This window comes from Vidua macroura, chromosome 5 (assembly GCF_024509145.1).
Source record: "Vidua macroura isolate BioBank_ID:100142 chromosome 5, ASM2450914v1, whole genome shotgun sequence".
NCBI classification, from domain to species: domain Eukaryota; kingdom Metazoa; phylum Chordata; class Aves; order Passeriformes; family Viduidae; genus Vidua; species Vidua macroura.
The window spans coordinates 21,066,758-21,082,825 of NC_071575.1; the positions used below are offsets into that span (position 1 = coordinate 21,066,758).

The following is a 16,068-nucleotide window of genomic DNA, read 5'->3' on the forward strand; positions in this document are numbered from 1 at the left end:
CTTATCAGAGTGAATTAAACAGTGTTTAGGTGGATTTGTCAGTCTCTTTAAAGTGTATTTTCCTTATCAGTACCTCACCCAAGCCTGGCTTGTCATAAGCAAGACAGGTGCAGGGTGACAGAAGGACGGGATAGTGTTCTCCTTTCAACTTATCCTCTGCTAAGAAGAATGCCCCCAAGCCCTTCTGAACTCAGGAATCTGAAGCATTTCTTACCCCTCTGAGAAAGAGAGAAGGAAAAGGAGGTATTTGAGATGTTAATAAAGGCTCCTTAGCCTTTATTATAAAGGCTCACAGCTCCTTAGCCTGGAAGTTGTGAGGCCAGGGCAGACAAGCCTAACATTTTTTAATTGCTGAATTATCACTGAAGGAGCTGAGGTGTAACAGATGCTGTGAAAATGTTTGTTTTCTTCAGAAAAAAACGCACTAAACAAAACCAACCAACCAACCCCCCCCACCCCCCACCCCCAGTTGCTGTGCTTTTTTTAAGGCAGGTAACAGGATGTTTTCTGCTGGCATTTAGGACAAGTTTGGGTAGGCCCAAGACAGGAAACTCAGATTCCTGAGTTCCAAAACTGAGTTTTGGGACAAAGATTATTTTGCTGGATAGCTTGTATTCGTGTTGGCCCTTTTGTATACTGGTGTTGAATGCCAGCTTTTCTGAATTTAAAGCTGAATAGAACATAGTGAGCAGCAAGAGAACAGGTCTAGAGGAAACACAGTTTGGTAGAGGATATAGTGAACTAAAAAATGTCTATTGCTTAGCACTGTGGTTCCATGTAAATGGCAGAGGTACCTCTTGGATGTAAAGAGTTCTGGGCCATTATTCTTACTATGCCAGATCAGGAATGTAGTGTCTGTAAACCATGCCAAATGGAGTTGTAATCTCATCTCAGGGACTGGAGGAACTCACAAGCTCCAAGAAAACTTTTCCTTTGCCTCAGAAGTTTTCATTTAGGTGTGTTTCTGAGGATATTGTATGACTTCAGTCAGAGCACAGCTGTTTGATAACCTGCTTCCCCAATAGGGTCCTTTCTACAGGGTGGTGTCATTTGCATTTTATTGAAAGAAGGGAGTCTGGCATGTGATAAATATAACTACTGCAGTACAGTGGTAGAGAAGTGTGCCTCTGAATGGTATGCCAAATGACCAGATGTATGTAACTGGTTTGCTTTTCAGCACAGGTCTTGTAATTAATGTATTGAGAAAGTAAAAACATGTTCCTCTTTTACTAAAGTTGAAGCAAAACTACAATGAGAGAGCAGGAGTTCAGCAGGTTGCTCACATGGAACTGTGTGGGTGGAGGTTGGGGAGAGGTGAAAAATAGAACAAGTGCTTTAAATGCTAGAGTATGCCAGGTACAGCTCCTCCCTTCCTCCCCTGTATTGGCGTGCACATATATTTCCTTCTTAAATTTTCTCCATCAGCAAAGTCAATTTAAAAGACTCCCATCACAGTGCCTCAGTTGTGCTGGTGCATCTCTCTGAGGGCCTATAAACTAGATCAGTGAACTGATCTTTTTTTCTTGACCTTCTTTTTTTAGCTGTTCTTCAGTGATCCAGTGTACAATATGACTTTTTAAACATCTTCGCCATCACTGCTGGAGCAGTGGTAAGCTATGTCACAGCACTAAAACCAAATTTCTAGTGGGAGAATAGACAACACCTTAAACCAGTTTTGCTGATGAAGAGGGCATGATGGAATTGCACCTTGACATATGAAAATGAGCCAATTAAGCCTTACCTTTTCTACAGCCATGCCAGAAGCTGGGTAGTTCTGCTAAGACTAACATAATTCTGTAAGAAAAGAACTACTCTTCTCCTAACATCTGCTCCTGGCTGCTTCTGAGACAGGTTTCCTGGGACACATTTCACTTACTTGTTCTCTGACACACACACACCCCTCCCATGCCTCAGGGGAAACATCACTTGCTTTCACTCCTTCCACATCTCTTAAGATGGCTTTCTACCTTTCACACTCTCACAGTTTGGATGTGGCATTTGGTTTGGGAGGAGAACAATAAAGAATTGGTATAAAGGGAAAAGGAAGTTATGTGGTAATACATGGTGCTTAAATTGCAGACAAATTTCAGGTTGCTCAGAGGCACAAGTCCACAGACATAAGTGACTTTCTTCTACAGACCCACCTCCAAAGAACCACTTCCTTTTGCTACAACACCTCAAAGCACTTCAAGTTCTCATCTGCATTTATAGCTGCTGCTTTGTATGGGTGTATCTATTAAAGCCACTTCAGAGCTGCTTCTCTAAAGAAATTCTAATTATGAATCTGCACTGAAACAACTAAGGTTTCAAGTTTTGTAAAAGCAGAGCTCAGGCTTCTTAGCAACACCAGATTGTGACATTCTCCAGATCAGTACATGTGTGGTTTCTGTCTAAAGCCACTGTGGTTAGAGTTTAGCAATGTGACTCCTTCCATGGAGTAAACACCTTTTTGTCTCTGTCACTCTTCTTGTTTCACTCTCTCCAGATTGTCAGTAAGAAACTAGTTTTGGAAGAGGTTTTTTCCTGCCCCCCAAAGCATTGAAAATTGTTCACCAAAATCAATTTGGCCACTTTTATCTATTTGTCAGATACAAGAATCAAATGTCCCTACATTTATTGCTGATTGATGAAGTACAAGCTTCTCCCAGGGCTTGCTGTTTGCCAACAAATTGAAGCAAAGTTTGTTTGCAACAAAGTTAAGACCAAACTGGTCTTGGATTAGACCAGTGTAGGGGAAAACAATGTAGTTCAGCAAAGTGGACCTTTGTCTGGTGTGTAAAAGCTGGCAAATTGAAGAAGTATCTCTGGATGTTTGCTGCCTCATAGATTTGTTTCCCTCTGGAAATACTACAGTGCCATTAATTTATTCCCATCAAACTGGTAAATCTGTTTGCTGTTCAGATGTTTTCCAGAATTCAGTGACCACTACAGGTTTGTTCTTCCAAATCATGCTGGCTTGCAAACACTGATGGAAAATGTGAGTGAAGTTGATCAGAAAGATCCACATAAACTTCCTGTGAATTTGTAGAAAGTAACAGATGTATAAAATCAGTCTGATAGCTCTTTTAGTCAATCTTGTTTTTCTCTGAGGTGTGTCCCCTTTCCTGGGTGACTTCCTGCCAACAAAAACCTATTGCACTTGTTTTCAAGGTAGTCAAGCTACACAAACCAGACATTTAAAATCTGACTTGCCTCAAGTATGGTACATCTACAAATCTGACCATGAGGGAAACACACAGAGGTGGGATACACTTTTTTGTGAAGGGAAAGGATGGTGTAAACCTGTACCAGTCTTTGTTCTGAACTCAGTTTTGATGCTTTACTGATGAAGCCATCAAGAAAGTTTTAATATCAATTAAACAGGAGTGGGACCAAGTTCTTAGATTTATATTAAAAAAAAAAAAAAAAAAAAAAAAAAAAAAAAAAAAAAAAAAAAAAAGTGCCAAACCTTAAGAAGGCAGTCCACTCTGACCTTAGCCTTAAATCTGAGCATTAGGAAGAGAACATATGTGAGTGTGAGAGCCAGAGAAGAATAAAAGAATTTAAACTACCAGTAATATACACTCTGCAAAAATGACTTTGTGACAACCTTTTTATGTCTGCATTTCATGCTTCCAGTCATTATCTTTTATTTCCAATGTAACAAGTAACTACTGCTGTCAGTTCATGTTGCCTTTTGTACTTGCTTTCCTAGCTAAGATCTGCTACTTTTTCTCCTTTTAAAGCTCTGTTTAGACTTGATACTGACTGCTTTCCTTTGCTTACCTTTCCTTTCTCAGTAACATGGCTGATGATGCAGCTTCTCATGTTCTAAAGAAGCTTCTGATATATTTGGTTACCTCCACTATTTTCATTCTGCTTCATTTTTGTGGGAGAACTTAAAACCCTGTTGTTCAGCAAGTAAATATCTGTTCCATATGTTGGTCACTTCTTTTCATGGATCAATATGAGCTACTGGATTGTTTGACCATAGAATAATGGAATGGTTTGGGTTGGAAGGCACATTAAAGATCAGGCAGTTTCAACTCACCTGACATGGGCAGGGACACCTTCCAGACCAGAACTCCATCTACTCTGTCCTTGAACACTTCCAGGGACGGGGCATCTACAGCTTCTCTGGGCAACCTCTGCCAGTGCCTCATCACCCTCACAGTAAATCCAAAGGTTTCTGTTAATGTAGGTAGCTGTCAGTCACAATTTCAGCTTCCTTTCATTTTCTACCTTGAAGCACTAGCGAAGACCTACCCTGTATATTCCTTTCTCATGGGCAAATTGAATTCTCATTTCTATTTTGCATCTGTATTTACATTTCTCACCTCTGCCTCTAACAGTGACACTTCTGTGTCCCTGATACTCAGCTGTACAATCACCTTCCAGTGATTTCTCCCACTGTCTTCTGTGTCTTGAGATAAAAATGTCTAGGATCGTTTCCAAACTGCTGCAGTGAACCTTTCTAAGCCTTAAGCGTTTCACTCAGACAAGGAATGCTTACTTTAGATTCTTCTCCACTAACTTCCCTCTTTAACTTCATTTGCCTCTTCTGCCTGTAGCTTTGATACTGCCACCAGTAAATTTTACCTTGCATTTTCTGTTACGGGCACCTACATCTGCAAATCTCCCCTCCTTGCACAAAAGTCATAAAGGGGAGGACCCATGTATTTCTATATGTGCATAAAGTGTGCAGTAAATCTTATCTGCTTTTCTGGATCTGACATATGGATTTAGATATGCCGTACTCTTTTCAGAAGGACTTTGGTCTCACATCCTGGCTATTGCTTCCTCCTTTAGCTCATCCTGAAGTTCCACTTAATATATGGAGGCAGAATTACACCACCTTTGCCTTTTCACACATCAATGTTTCAGCATGCCTTTTAAAATCTGCTTTAGGCTTCTGTGAGCACAGGCACTGGCTGTTCAAACACCTCAGCAGCATCAGGGGCTGCTTACACTCATGCTTCTGCCTGCCTCAGTTTTGTCCCTTAGAGTCCAGTGAAAGGAAACAAAGCTGGCTGAAGGATCTGGAGGAAAAGTCTTATGAGAAGCCAAGGAACCTGCAGTTGTTGAGCCTAGAAAAAAGGAGGCTTGGGGAGACCTTACCATTCTCTACAGGTGCCTGAAAGGATGCTGTGGCGAGGTTGGAGTCAGTCTTCTCTCCCAGGCAACCAGTGCCATGATGAGATCATGGCCTCAAGCTGAGCCAGGCTGGACATTAGAAGGAATTTCTTCAAAGAAAGTGATTAGACATGGAATGGGCTGCCCAGGGAGGTGGGGGGGGTCACCATTCCTGGAGGTGTTGAAGACTGGATGTGGCAGTCAGTGCAATGGTGTGGTTGACGTGGTGGTGTTCGGTCATAGGCTGGACTCAAAGATCTCAGAGACTTTTCCCAACCTGAGTCTGTGAAACAAAATTTTGACTGGCATCTTCCTTATTGTAGGTATTTTGCACTAAAACAAGGCTGAGTGGGAACCTCTTGGTCGGGACACCCCCGCACCCCCAATTTCCATCTCGGAAGACTTCTGGCACGGCCTCCGCCGGCGGGCGCGCAGCCCATCGCCCCGCGGAGCCCCATTCCCCGCTCCCGGCCCCGGCCGCACCCGCTGCCCTCGGGAACACCAAAGGCCGGCGCGGGGCATTGTGGGGCTGCCGCGGCGTGGGGCGTTGTGGGGGCGGCTCGGCCGGGCTCGACCCGGGCGGATCGGAGCGGGGGAGCCCTACCCGACCCCGCAGCCGGGCAGGGTGGAGCCCTCGGCGCCCCCGAACCCCCGCAGCCGCCGCTGCCGCTCCCCGCCCGAGCGGCCGCGGAGCAGGGTTGGGCTGAGCTGGGCGGGGCCGGGCGGGGCGCACGGGCGTTGCTAACGGCTCAACGGCTTCCTCAGCCTCCGCACACCTCGGCCACTCTGATTGGTCAGGTGGCCGTCAATCATCGGGAGCGGAGGCACCATTGGCGGGCGGCGGCGCGGGGGGCGGGGCGGCCCCGCCTGGGCGGGCGGGCGGCTCAGCAGAGCCGGTGAGCGAGTGGCGGTCGCGGTGCCGCGGGAGGAGCCGCAGCCGGAGGACGCCGCACTCTTGCCGTGAGGAGCGCAGCCGCCGCCGCGGCGTTTCCTTCGCTCCACCGTAGCCGGGCTCAGGTGAAGCCGGTCGGGCGGGGCGGTGGGCGCGGGTGGCTCCGGTTTGTCCCCCCTGGCGCCGCGCTTTCCTCCCTCCCTCGCCGGGTTTGGCGCCTCTTTGTCCGGCCGGGCGAGAAGGCTCCCGCTGTCCCGCCGCTCCGTCCCCGTTGGGAGCTGCCGTGCTGGTGTGCTCCCCGTGTCCCCGCTGTGCTCCGGGGCCGTGCGTGCCCGGGGAGTTGCCGCTCTGTCCCCGCACGCCCCGCGAACCGGCCCCCCGCAGGTGGGGTGGGTGATTGGCGCTCTTTTCCGCCGGACCCAGCTCCTTCCCCTCCCTCCTTCCCTCCGGTGCCCGGCCCACGGGGGCAGCGGGCAGGGGCCGCCGGGGCCGCCGGGCAGCTGTCAGGGCTGCAGCCTGAGTCACGGGCTGACAACCCTCCTGCAGACACCGCCATGGGCTTGGCTTCCGCCCGCCAGCCCGGCTCCACTTCCTCGTTCGGTTTGGGCCAGGAGAGAGGGAGGGAGGAGGGAGTGACAGGGCAAGATGAAGCTTGCACTGAGAGCTCTTGCAGATAGCTTGTGCTTTCAGGCATCACCTCCAACCGAGTAGTAAAAGTGCTCCGGCTTTGAGTGGTATCTTTACCAACTTGTCCTCGGTAGGTGTGGAAAGTAACAAGTTTCAGAGCCCCCGAGCGTGGTGCCTGCCCAGGAAATTTAATGAGAATTGCTCCTAATTTGCCTAAACACAGGGTGAAATGAGTTTTAAAAGAATAACACGCTTCTGGTAATAAAGGGGGATTTTTCCGAAGTAAACTGCATTGGTCAGCAAACTCTGCATGCAGTGACTCTTTTAATTCCACTTTCTTTTCCTCCTTACAATTCCTTTCCTTCTTTTTTTTTTTTTCCTGTTGAAGCACTGTTTGTGCTCTTGATCTTTCTTCTTCTGTCGGCTTTTCTGCCGTATCCTGTCACGATGTCCTGAGCCACACTCTATCAGAGTGGACTAAGAACCTAAGCTTTTTTATAACTGGGCAGGTCTTCCAAAACAGAGTAATCTCTCAAATAATGCATTAAAAAATATGGTTCAAACTTGTAAAGATACTGTAGTAGTCTGCAGGCCAAGGTCCATTTATAATTTGCCTGCTGTAAGGAAATACAAGGTAACATGGAGACTGTTGAACCGTGGATTGAAAGATTAAATTACACATTCTTGACTCTTGTATACATCTCCTATTCATAAGGCTAGGTAAAGTTTTAACTCCAAAGTAACAACCCTCTAATCAGTTACTGCCTATGTAAAATGCTTTTGAAATTAGTCACTAGGTAATGATGTGACTAAGTTCACTTATTGATGGCATTCCAGCAAAAATGGCAGCAAAAATCATGGTGCAGATATATATTGACTCACTGTCTGCATCTGTAGTGCTCTCACAAGTTTTCAATGAGATAAACAAATACTTTTGTTAACTAGAAAGTTGTAATGAGAGGAAAGCAATTGATAAATGTAAGTGGCACAGAAGGGTTTTGAAGTTGTTAATCACAATTTCCCAAACTGTATAAACACAAGACTTCATGCTAATCTGACCTTGTGAAAATAACGACAAGGAAATAATTCAACAGTTCCGTGATGCTCTGTATTAGGTAGACCTGCTGAAGTTGACATGTTCCACTTCTTGATAGCATTGTTTGTTGCACTTATTCATAGTGTGTGCACTGCCTTTATCGAGGTGGACAGGCAAAATTTTCTATAACACTAAAGTAGAAGCAAAATTGGTAGTAGTGGGTAAAAATGGGGATCTGAGCTTCTTTACTGACCTGAAACGTCCAAGTGAGTGTGACTGGCACCAAGCTGGTGAGTGACGTGGTTCTTTTTGAAATCTGGCGTTATCTCTTGGATGCTTGACTTGTATAGCCAAGGTCTGATTTTGGAAGATCTCTGGAGAAGAAGAGTCTGCGACCTCTGGAGAAGTGTTTGTGCTGCTGAGTAGCCTGTGTCTATTTCTGTATAAACAGGAAGACTTAATAGTCGGGTTCTGTCTGCCCCAAAAGAATGAGTGGAGAAACTGAAGTCCTTTTATTGGCTTTTGCACAGATTGTTAGTATATTTCTACCATGGTCCTGGGTTGGTTTTTGGTTGTTTCTTTGTTTCTTTTTCTTTCAGGTTAATCTTGTAAGAAAAAAGTTGCCAGATGATAATTTCATCTCAGGAGATAAAGAATAAGATTTTTTTCATTATTTCCTCTGGGTAGATTTTGATGTGTTTTAGAATGTTTTAAGAAGACAAATAGCTTGTGTGAGCTACACCATAATCTTTCAAATGAATCTAATGAAAAAGTAATAATAATAATAATAGTAATGAAAAAAAACCCAGCCTTGTCCAGTAAAATTGTAGGAAAGAGAAAAATCTCTCACTTAGGAAACTGAGATAATCTTTGTTGTCCTGCACATTATTTGGTATTATGCAAAATGTTCGAGAGTGTTCAAGCTGTGTAGCCAGTGGTAGCTCTAATACTCACTCATCTTCAAGTTTTAAAAACTGCCTTGCAGTTGGATGCCTCAGGTGCTCAAGTCTCTTTGTAGCATTAGTTAGCACTGCAAATGTATCTACTACAAATGTGAGACTTGCATTTTCCACATCAACAAACTATCTTGAAAACACGAACCATTGTTATCTTGGAAGGTGTTTAAAAATAATGTACCGACTGTGTTCATGTAATAATTCACAGGTTGGTCACGTGTCAGGCTATTCACATGCAGGTACGAGGGAGTGCATTTTTATCACCTGCTACTAGCTTTGTGAAAATACACTTCAGTTGTACTGGGAGATTAGTCTGTCTTTATCCAAATTTCAGATTTGGTTCTGTTAATTTCCAGAACAAAGGAGACAGGACACGTGTCAGAGGTATTGTGATTTCTGAGCTGATTCTTCTCAGTCTTCTGCTTCCACCCCATCCCTAGGCCTGAGTCTTGCCCAGATGGATGTCACTTATGGATTAGCGTGACTGTAATAGGGTGAGATTATAAGTGGGCCCATGGGAGGTACAGGAACTCATCTAGTTAATGCAAGGGGTTACTGAAAGGGGAAGTCAAAGCTAAGGTTGTGTTATCCTCCATAATACATCTACTTTTTTGTGTGGTAGCTTTGGGCTATTGGGTAACATGCTGAAACTAACTGATGACTAGAGTGTATTTTAGAGGCTTCAATTAGTGTGCACGTCTACTAAAAGGTATCCAAAACCTTAATCCTCAGTGTATGATTTAATGTATTTTTGTTTGTTTGACTTAATAGTGCACTCAGTGCCCTCTAACATAAATTCTTTTCTTTGATTTCTTGTGTAAATATCTCGTTACTCTTTGCTTTCTTAGTTTATAATTGAGGGAGAGCTGTTTGCATGTTAAGTAGAGAAATTGTGTGCCTGACATTAAGTCTTCTGTGGGTTGGAACAAAACTATAATAGCAGAGGATTGCCTACAGCAGCATTGTTTTTGCTGGCAGTTGCTCTAACTTAATGGTGGCTGGGTGACCTTGTACCTTAAATTTCTTTTCAGTTTAACCACACCATGGTTCTAATTGAGTTTTCTAGTGTAGAAAGAGATGGAAACTAGCAACCTGATTTTAATAAGAGTATGCTGAAGCAAAAACACTAAATGCAACTTCTGCCCTGGAAGCTAATGCACATGGGTGTTGTCCAACTAAATGAAATGCACCAATTTAAAAGTTCATCTTAATTATGGTTTATCCGCTTCGCTTTTTTCTTCAGTGGCTGTGAGAACTTGTTTGGTGTACTTGAAGTAATAATCTCAACACTGATTTGTCTTGTAGTCCTAGGCCACTGTAGTAGTTTAACAGCTTCTGACCTCACTCCAGCCCAGTTGTGTTCAGCATAATGGGTTAATCCCCATTTTCAATTAATGGTCCCTTGGCCAGTTACTCTTCACCACGATATGTTGCCTTTCTGAGCATCCTAAAGAGTGTGAAGAAACACTAGTGTCTACAGTTTTCTGGTGATGGAGCTGTGATTGATTTCATTTTGTGACACTTCTGGAGCTAGTGCTGACTGCTAAGTCACGTCCTTTTTAACCATAGTGAAAGGGAAACTGAAAAATTGATCTGGCATACTTTGTCTACTGTAAATTGTTTCTTGTAGAAGTATTACAAATGTATTGCTGCTGGTTGCAGAGAGGTATAATGAAATGTAATGCTGTGTGCTGTGTCTTGACTCCATGACCTATTTATGAAATTTATGCCTCTAGAGTTTTGTACATAGGGTTTGGATTCTGCATGTCTTCATGACTAGAAATTAAACTTCTCCTAGAGCATGTATGCTGAATTTACTGAGAGCAGTAAATAAAACTACATGGGTAAGCGACTTCAGTAAACTCAGGCTAATAATTAATATGTTAAGGGAAACTTAACTTGAAAATCTGTATCATGAAGTCTTCTTAACTGATGAATACTTCCATTCATCAAGAGCTACCATTTTAATGAGTCTCGGCAGGAAATCCATTGTGATATATGCCTCTGCACAGAACTTGAGTTCTGATTTGCGTGAAAGCAAAGTGGGCGTTAAGACTTGTAAGAAAAAAGGTTTAGAGAAATTTTACAGCTCTGTTTTGTCAGTTGTGTGCAGTCAGAGGGGTTTTTTTTCCTGCTGGGCAGCTTCCTGTTTAAAATTTAAGACTTAAAGCACGATCTTGTAATACTTTGCTTTTTATTGTTTGTAGTAATGAGAGTACATTCACCTGTGTTTTTCTTTTAAGCTCAAGATTTGACCAGTTCATTTGTATTTAGACACTTCTACAACCTACTTTACAACCTTAGAGGTGCAGTAGATTTGACTTCAGTTAAAGTTGGTTATAGTCAACAACCAGCCCAGTTAGTTTTAGTAACATAATTTAAATGTTCAAGAAAAAAAAAAAAAAAGAAGAAAGGAAACCTACAGCCAAATTTCAATTAAGAATTTAATTGCTTCTATTTTTTTCCAAATGTGACTGACTTAACAGAACTGTAGTATCAGTAAGTAAGTTCCTTTTGACAGGGACTGTTACTTGTAGGTCTGCTTGCCATTTAGCGCAAGAGATTCCAATCTTCCTGTGCCAAAATTGATAAAATTAGTTATTTTGAAATGCGTGAACAAAGTAATTTTCATTGATGTGCTATCAATTTAAGAAAAAGAAACCTTATCTTAGGATTTAGACGTATTTGAACAGATATAGGATGTTTAGATGAAAGAACTTCACAAGAAATACTGAATGTAAATCTGAAATTAAACCAGTCAACTGGATTAGAAAGTTCCTGGTTAAGCAGTTAAACTAGTTGGTTTATAAAGTAAATTGATTTTTGCACCTTTTTTTAAATGTAGATGACAAAATATTCTCTTTGGCTATATCAGTCATAGTTTAAAACATAGACGAAGGTATTGACATTTTGTTTTGGGTTTTTTGGGTGGTTGTGAGGATGGATAGCTGTGTATTTAACAGTTAGTGAGTGGAACAGGTCAGAAGGGGAGGATTTGAGATGAAGATAGCCAGAAACAGCAATTTAATTAGTAAATTCCTCATTGCAGTAACTATCTAGAAAACAACTTTACTTTTTGCTTGTAAATGAATATGAAGTAGTCTATGAAATATTTGTTTTGTATTAGTGGAATTTCATTTTTTAGCAGAATGCCACTTAAATATATTTTGTTCTTCATAGTTGTGGTTCAGATGTCACTTTTTTCCGTTGTTCAGAGATAGAAATGATCTCTATTCCTTTCTGACATCAAGTGGAATGTATTCAGACTTCTCAGAATTGTTTAAATAAATGGAAGTATGGATGCAGATATACAGTAGACTACCTAAAATAGTTAAATAATTGGATAGTTGAAACTGCTGTATTTCAAGTGGATGTGTCTGTATACTGACCAAGTAAATCTTTCTTAGAGGAGCATAAATACCAAATAAGATTTCTCTACAAGTACAAAAACTCTTTAAATTGTGACTTAAGAATTGTGACTTAACTCAGGCAATAAAAGCTAAGTGAACTGGTTTATGTCGCAGTATGAATCTTTATAGCAGACACTAAAGTCTGTGACATTTCATTACACAGTAAATTATTGTGAATTGGTTTAATGGCCCTTTCCAAGTTTAATGCAGTATATGATGGGAAAAATAAAATGAGAACACACAAATGTGATGAGAAAGATGTATTAGTTATAAAAGAAGGATTGCAAATTTATTAGGCAAATTAATGTAACTTCTAAAAGCTATCTTCATTGCCTGTGTAGCACTGACCTATACATGTGCAAAATCAGTTTATCTTCTTGCACATGGTGGGAGGTAATCTTTTATGTGACAAATCTTATTTTTTTCCTAATGGGCAGAACTGTATAAATAAATTTTAGTTCTTTAGTGCTCAAAAAACTTGATGTAGACTTAAGTGATAAATATCACCATGTTATATTATTGCTAATTCTGTCAGGGAAAAGTGCAGCTGCGTTAGTGGTTCAGCTCTTGCTCACGTAGATAAGGAGAAGAATATTGGAGAGTTACGGGATTGTTTGGGTTGGAAGGGACCTCAAAGATCATTTTGTTCCAATCCCCTGCATGAGGGACACCTTTCACTAGGCCAGGTTGCTCAGAGCCCCATCCAGCCTGGCCTTGAACACTTCCAGGGATGAGGTATCCACAGCTTCTCTGGGCAGCCTGTCCCAGTGCCTCACCACCGCAACACTGCCCTGTGTATGGTTGTGGACAATGTTGTTAACTATGGTGGAAACCCATGAAACAGTTTGGCTACTCTGGTCAGTGCTTCCTTATGTTGTTTTTTATCCTTTTAGGGCAGAAAGCAAAACTTTATTGGAAACTTTCAAATTGTATTTGTTTCCTCATATGGGAACCATGGAATGTTATATCAGTCACCTGTCAAAAGGAGATAATTTTCTTTTTCTTCCAAAAAAGTATTTTCTTGTATTGCCAGAATAGAGAAAATTTTATATGCCATGTAGCCATGATTGTAATAGTCAAGACTGAGTTTCTGCTTCAAGTGCCCTTGTTTTTACTCATTTGAGATTGAAAGATGAGTCCTTTCTTCTCCTCTAAAACAAAAATCAGTGTTTCAGGAGATCCAGACAGGAGGGCATGGTTGGGTGAATTCTAAAATTAGCAATGCCTGATGCTGTTCCTTTTTAAAGACTGATATATTCGCCAATGAGAGAAGAAAGCACAGGGTCAGGGAGGGAGCAAGCTACCCAGAAGGCAAACTTGAGGGTGAGGTGTACAGACCAGACCAGTGTTCCTCGTGTTGCTCTACTGCACCACGAGCTTCCTGTAGAACAATGCTTATAATGGATGCCTAAGAGGCTGTGCCAGGCCTTGAATGCAATAGGGAAATGCCAGAATCTGGATTTTCAGATTATCTTGAACATGATATTTATAAGCATATGTATTTATAAAACAAATACAAGTATAATACAACTAAAAATTTAAAAACCATAAATACTTTCAACCTGGCCTCCTTACACATCCTGGAACATAAAGGCTATGTAGCTTTTTCTTCTTTGGGTGAGAGTTGCTGTGTTCTCATGTCCAGAAAAAGTCATTCTTCAGACCTCTACCTCAGACATCACTGTCATAAACAGAGATGTAGGTCTTCTTATTGAACTGTTATGTATTGCTGGAAGGATTGAGAATCCAACTTGGACCCTGTAGAGGCAGTACACTTCTCTGTGCCAAAATTTTTGCCCGCCATCCCCATAGCTGCTGTTAATGTGAAGCAGAATTATTTGAAACAAGAATAAAAATATGATGTGTAGCAGAAGGTTGCTTGAACACAGTCCTAGTTTGGCACAGTAGGTTGAGCTGAAAGTGTCTAGAGAAACTTCTGCTGCAAAGTAAAATTAATACTTTTAAAAATTATTTACCGGACATATTTACCCTGATTCTTGGTTCTTTTCATTATGACTTGGAAGATGATTAGTTGTATTGCTGCTGAGATCAAAGCAATTTGTCAGTTAATGTTAGCAAGAGTAATTGTTCCTGTAAGATGACTTTATCTTGGCCACATAAATGCTAAATATTTGCATCTAAAAGGGTGTCTCTGTATTTAGGTGTAATTGTTTTATTCCTTGTTCGCTCTTGCAGTGAATTGAAACCCGGCATTGACAGAGATGACGGGGAGTGCTAATTGATGTATGTAGAGCTACCTTACACGGTGCCTCAGAGTTCTTGGCAGGTACCTTTTTAGCCTTAAATGAGAATATTAGGGAAGGGATGAAAAGTGACCCCGAGGTAACAAAGGTTAAAACTTTCTAAGTTCTTCCCCCTTCTCTCATGCAATGTCTGTAGGGAACTCTACATGCCTGATCAGAACTTATGCAGGCCATTATGCCTCCTGAAAACAAGTCTTCCAGCAAAACAGCTTGAACAGCAGGGATGGGCTGCAATTTTCTGAACTACAGCTGTCTCCTTAAGTGGGATTACTTTGCTGAGTGGTCACGAAGAATGTGTTCTCCCCCTGGAATGTTTTCCTTGTGGGCACACTGTCTCTGTAAGAGGAATTCTCTCCTCTGCTGAGAAGGCATGTACTGTACTCCACTAATGAGAAACAACAGTTGCAGAAAGTGTATTATGCAGGATTGTAAACTTTGAATATTTATTCAAAGTGAATGGGGTTGGGTGGCAGCCAGCCTAGCTTTGTCATGCTAAAGACTGGACTTGAAATCAACAGAAGGCTACCCTCCCCCTCCCTAAATCAGTGTTTGGTGTGTTTAAACAGCATGTACAGGCTTCATAGAGCTGATTAACTGTATTGGTGCCATCTACATGGTAGTATAGTAGTCTTTATGTCTCCCTGAACTCATAAGGTGCAATTAAAATAGAGGCAAGCATACCCTCCCTAGCATTAACTTGGGGAAGCTATGCTTGGCTTTATTTGCCTGTAACCTACAGTGGTTAATTACTACATGCAGTGTGGTTGCCCAAGATTGTTCCTGTGCTTCTGTAGCCCGTGGTGAAGCCTGCATTATCCTGTTTTCAGTCTTTGGTACCCAAAAGTAGCCTCTTCAGATTAGCATTAATATTTGTTAAATGCACATGTGCTGTTCTTCTAGGACTGTTCTCACAGTCCTACTGTATTTGAACCCAGTGGAAAGAAAAGGTGACTGTTAGGTGGCATGTAAGTGTCTTGCTTGTACGTGGCTTTGTGGCCTTTGCATTTTACCATGGGAAGTCCCAGCTGCCAGAGCAAACTCCCTCTGTCAGCTGTTAGAGTAGAATATATGCTTCACACATACCAGAGTGGTGCTTGGCAGCTGATGAAGTGAGCTGGACATGGAGAAACTGAGAAACATTTATTCCATGTTCACTGTTCTGAGGATGTGTGTTGGGTACCTTTAGGCCACTTGGAAGATGCAGAATTTCTTTCGGTTTCCTTCTTTTGTCTTACCTGTAGTGTGGCCAGTAGGTCACTTCTGTGCAATAGAAGCATCACTTATGCATCAGATAATTAGATTCCTTCTTCTTGGTTCTTAGAGCCCCACATACAGAGAGGACACTTTAGTGCTCTACCTTGAGTTTAATTTACAGTAATAAACAGGGTAGCTGGCAAGTCTGGGCAGCGCTACAGTCAAACTGAATATGCAACGATAATTGCCAGCAAACTGCATTCCAGTTGTGAAATAAATCTTTCAACAATGTATTGTGTGCGTCAGACTGTGACTGGAGAAGAAAGCAGTGAACTACAGTAAGCCTAATAGCAGTCATTACGAATCCCAAATAAAGCTGAAATAGAAGAAATGAGTCTGCATGGCAGCATTCTGAATGCAAAGGGTAAGTGCAGCTCAGTGCCTTCAGTGTAGGGGGCTGCCTGTGAGGGGGTGTTAATTGCAAGCTCAGGTACTTGCCTGGTGTTGTATTCTCTTGTGGGATAACTGAAATTCGTGATTCTTGCATTCAGCCTGAAGCATCAAGCACTGACGTGTC

General features: G+C 42.2%; 1 protein-coding gene across 2 annotated transcripts in view; it reads left to right on the forward strand.

Annotated features, from left to right (window-relative positions):
* The first annotated feature begins 1,585 nt into the window (after positions 1-1,585).
* Positions 1,586-16,068, forward strand: part of MYH9 (myosin heavy chain 9) — a 74,532-nt gene continuing 60,049 nt past the window's right edge. The window contains exon 1 of one of the 2 annotated variants that reach the window (XM_053977107.1): positions 1,586-1,609. The gene's annotated coding sequence lies outside the window, so the exon portion shown is untranslated. Of the gene's footprint in view, positions 1,610-6,019; positions 6,130-16,068 lie in introns of those variants that run through there. The other variant, XM_053977106.1, reaches the window with a different exon arrangement.